Source organism: Mustela lutreola, chromosome 7, assembly GCF_030435805.1.
Source record: "Mustela lutreola isolate mMusLut2 chromosome 7, mMusLut2.pri, whole genome shotgun sequence".
NCBI classification, from domain to species: domain Eukaryota; kingdom Metazoa; phylum Chordata; class Mammalia; order Carnivora; family Mustelidae; genus Mustela; species Mustela lutreola.
The window spans coordinates 104,360,423-104,365,225 of record NC_081296.1 but is presented as its reverse complement, the minus strand read 5'-3'; the positions used below and the strand labels follow the sequence as shown (position 1 = coordinate 104,365,225).

Sequence of the window (4,803 nt, the reverse complement as noted above, 5' to 3'; positions counted from 1 at the left end):
CACTCCACATTTGTGGGACAACCTGATCCCCTGGACAGTCTGTGGGGGTGGTCCAAAGAGGCTTCCACAAGCACATCCTTTCTTTGAAGTCTTCTGCAACATGCTGAAAAATTCATGCAATTAAAAATGTAAAAACCTGTACTATTTTTGTATTATTCCAATATTTATATATTAAATTAGTAAAACATTACTTCCTCTCCAGTCTTCAAGCGCATTTGATACTCGAGCTTTGTACTGTGCTGCTGAACCCTTTGTGACTCTCTTATGTGAACCCCTAGGAGTTATATCTAAAATAGTTGGAGAAGTAAAGAATCTGAAAAAAAATTGATGTAGATGTCAGAGAATGTGGCTGTGGGATGGTTATCTACTTTTGGGCCATGCGTCTGTGGGTCTCTCTCTGGACCTTTGTTTCCTCATCTGTGAAATGGGGAGGTTGGACGAGAGGCTCTCTTTGTTTCCTCATGAGCATTTTTCTCTCCTGAATGACCTACATTTTGTCTCAACATTCTGCTTCATTTCACACAAAGTCGTAGCCACACTGTGATCTCTATGGACCTCCTTTTATTATTTGCAATATTCATGCCTAAAAGATATTAGTCTTCCCTGTGGGGTTGTTGGAAGTCTTCAAGAATAAAAGTTATTGGGAAACTCTTTGCGTGAAATAGAGAATAAAATAAAGTCATGTTAATTAATTTTATGCCTGTTTGATTCCAGTTCCATCCTGGCCTTTTCATTTGAACATACTATGTATTTGTGTATGAAGTGCATATGAACATGTGTGCAATTAGGTTTGTCAGATTATGTTCTTGGCTTAAAGTCTATAAGCATAATGCTTATAGAAATCAAAACAATTAATTAAAAAGAAGAATTGTCTCGACTATTACTTTTAGAAGAGGAATGTGAAAACCCACAGTGGCTGGAGGTGTTTTGAAGAAGCTTGCATGCACCTCTAAAATACTGCTCTGGGTCTTTTATGGGACAGGAGATGATAGAGCGTTTTAAAATGATTGTTTTGGGATTTAGGGATTTATTTTTATCCTTGGCGTAGAGTTCAGTTATTTTTCAGAAGGACAGAAGTCCTGAGGTGGAGTAGTCACTCCTTTTATAAGGTATTACTCCATCTGGCATGGGATAATTCGTAATTTACTCACAAGGTTTGGATGCCAGGTCCACGGGGAAAGGATTGGGGGATGTGTATTTTAAAAATTGGGCCTCAGAGCGAAGACCCTGGACCTGGAGAGAAAGATTTTGGCAAAGGTTTTCTTGCCAAGGAAACAGTAAAACGATCCACAGAGACAAATGGATGGTTGCTTTTAGGGCGTTCTTACTGTATGATCTGTTTTATGAGCAGAACATGTGCTTTCTGAGAACCTGGCTGTTTTGTATTTATCAGGGTACAGTCCTGCTCAGATAAGCCTGAAGCATCCTAGCTCTCCAATCCCCTAACCTGCTATTTCCCCCAGGGATCCCTGGTCACTAGCCACATTGAATAATTTGCTAGTTCCCAAACAAAGCCATTTGATGTGTTCTTGTGTTCCTTTGTTCTTTGTCCGGCTGGTCAAATCCCACCTACCCTTCAATGTGAGCTGTAGCATCTACCTCTGCAGGAATTCTTGTTGGTGGCATCTCTGTCACCAGGGGAGTGCAATGTCTGTCTGCATGTGCTGACCTCCTCTCTTCCCTCCTCTTATATGGATTGTGATTTTGGGGTATGGTCTCTTCTGCTGCTGGACTGGCCACGGTGGGCTAGGAGGCAGGGAGTAGGCCATGTTTATGGTTGTTTCCCCATTCTGGTCTCAGGCTCAATAAATGTTTTTGCAAATGACTAGTGAATGTTGTACCTACTTAGATTGCTTTGTCTTTAGCCTCCTTAAAATCAATCTGATAGGCTGTATAGAGTAGTGATTTGAGTACATGGGCTATGAAACCAGTGGTTAGAATCCTGCTTTACTATTTACTAGCTGTGAGACTGTTCTCAGCCTCAGTTTCCTCATCTGTAAAATAGGGATCATAAGAGTACGTACTTCATAGAGTTGATATTTGTCAAGTCCTTAGAATAGTGTTTGACCTGCGCTGAAGGTCCATTTTTTTTTTTTTAAAGATTTATTTATTTTATTTTATTTTATTTTTTTAAGATTTTATTTATTTATTTGACAGAGAGAAATCACAAGTAGATGGGAGAGGCAGGCAGAGAGAGAGAGAGAGAGGGAAGCAGGCTCCCTGCTGAGCAGAGAGCCCGATGTGGGACTCGATCCCAGGACCCCGAGATCATGAGCTGAGCCGAAGGCAGTGGCCTAACCCACTGAGCCACCCAGGCGCCCCTGAAGGTCCATTTTTAAAAAAAGATTTATTTATTTATTTGAGAGCAAGAGAGAAAGTGGGAGGAGAAAGTGGGAGGAGGGGCAGAGGGAGAGACTCCCCTCAGACCACGGAGTCTGACATAGGGCCCAATCTCATGACCTGAGATGAAACCAAGACTTGGATGCTTAACTGACTGAACCACCTAGGCACCCCTGAAGGTGTGTTGTTTTATTTATTTATTTTTATTTTTATTTTTTTACTGTGTCCCAAGCTTCTTTATTTAAGAAAGTGATGCGGGGATTAAAAACAAGAGCATCCTTGAACTTCACCTTCCTTCCAACCAGTCCCCCCAGACTGCCTGCCCCCGTACCCTTTGTATTCCCAAATCCTTTCTTAGGAATGAAGAACTTAACCCCAAAGCCCTGGTAAAAACCCCAGGTTCTCTTTCCCGCACTCTCCCCCTTCCTCGGGCACCCCCTCCTGGGAAGGGCTGGCACCTCAGTTTGGACGCGCGGGAGAGCCCAGAGTGGTGACAGACACAGAGGGAAAGCCTTCACCTTCAGGGAAAGGGACTGAGGAGTACAGCATAGTAAAGTGAGGGCCCTCATAGCCTGGGGTACCAAAATGGGGCCCTGGTGCCAGAGGAAAGGATAATGGTGCCCCTGAGAAATGGGACCCAACAGCCTCAGAATCCTCTCGTGGGGAATAGTCATTGCTTGACCGTTTGCCCTTCTGCCGACGATTGCAGAACCACACTCAGACCACGTCCTTCTCAAGGCTGAGCTGCTGGGCAATGTGGCTGTTCTTCTTGCAGGGTGGGCTTTGGGCACTGCAGGAACGTGTTCTCCAGGTTGCCTTTCACGCGGCTCTCCATACTCGTTCACTTTCTCTTTCAGGCCTGCACGAGGGTTTCTGCTTTGCATATCTCCATAGGTTTTTGTTGTCAGCGTCCTCCACCCACTTCCGCAGGGGCCATAACTTACATATGTTCTTGAAACTCCGCTGCAGAGCCTCTGAACAGCAAATGGTGGTTTGGTTGAACACCTCCCCAAAGAGAACCCCCGGGGTGAGCCCCACATCGGCCTGAGTACATCCCAGGGTGATCCTCTTCTGCTTCAGGAGCTTGGCAAGCTGTTCCAGGTCTTTCTGCAGAGCTTTGATGTCTTGTGACTCCTCAGGGTTTCACTCCTGCTTCTCATTGTCCGGCTTCACAGCCCCAGGGGGGCTGAAGGTGCATTTTTAATAAATAAAATAATTTTGTGGAATCTGAGTCAACACAGTAGACAGAAGGGTGATAACTGTGGGTTCAGTCCCCAGATTATATGGGGAATGGCCTTTGCTGTTGGGCACCATGCAAATTTACACCCTATGTGAAGATGGTTATAGATGGCTCCAGAATATATCTCACTGTAGGAGTGACATCTTTGTCAACTGAAAAAAAAAAAAAAAAACCACAGATCTTCAGCTCAGGAAAATGAAACCTAATTTTGATGCCCTCTTCACCTATTTTTTAAAAAGACTTATTTATTTATTTTACAGAGAAAGAGAGAGAGAGAATGCCAGTGGAGGGAGGGCTTGGGGAGGGAGAGGAGGGGCAGAGGGAGAGAGAGAATTTCAAGCACTTTGTGCTGAGTGCAGAGTCTGTCATGGGGCTAGATCTGAGATCATGACCTGAGCCGAAATCGAGAGCTGTCCACTTAACGGAGCGACCCAGGCGCCCCTTCACCTATCTTTTTTTTAACTTTAAAAAGTGCAGCTTTCATTTGGTTTTATCACCACCCTGTTTCACACGGATTGTCTTCCTATTGCCCCCAGTTGCTCAACATGGCTTCCAAGCCCCCGGTGATCCGACTCTGCCTTCCTTCCACAGCCTCATCTCTTGCCACTGCTCCCCTTATTTTTCCTTTTCCTGAGAGAAGTTCCAGACGGGACCTCCTTTTCATTCATGCAGAGCTTCTTCCAGACTCTCCTCAGTGGTTTCTCCACCTGTCTGCATAAACATACCTCCTTGGAAGCTTCACGTCTTCTGGGTTAGTGTAGGGCCCTTTGTCATCTGCTCCCTGGCATTGGTGTGCCCTTACTGTGTCCTCTGTCACATGGCACTGCATGTTATTGCTTAATTGTCAGTATTCTCCGCTAGATTATAAACTCCGAGGGGTCAGGGACCGAGTCTGTTTTACTCACTGCTGTGTTCCTATTATTTTAAATAAAGCCTGGAAGGTGGTGGGCCCTTAATAAATGCTGACTGAATGAGTGTATTTAATTTTAGAAATCAGAAGATTTTAGTCTAACCCAACCCAGATTTCAGCTGCCTTGGTGTCCCCAACTCCTCCTTTAGTTTCAATGGGATTGCCCATTAAGACTGAATGAAATTGGCTTCCGTCTCTGTCCTCTTGTGGAGGGTCATCTCCTCTCTGTAGATCAATGGAAGATGGTTCCATTCATCCCAGGCATCTCAGCTGACATTTTGCATTGTATCTCCAGTGCTTGCTGGCCCTTTAC

General features: G+C 44.7%; 1 pseudogene; it reads right to left on the bottom strand.

Moving 5' to 3' along the window:
* Positions 1-2,799: 2,799 nt before the first annotated feature.
* Positions 2,800-4,409, bottom strand: LOC131837235 (POU domain, class 5, transcription factor 1-like; annotated as a pseudogene).
* Positions 4,410-4,803: the final 394 nt, after the last annotated feature.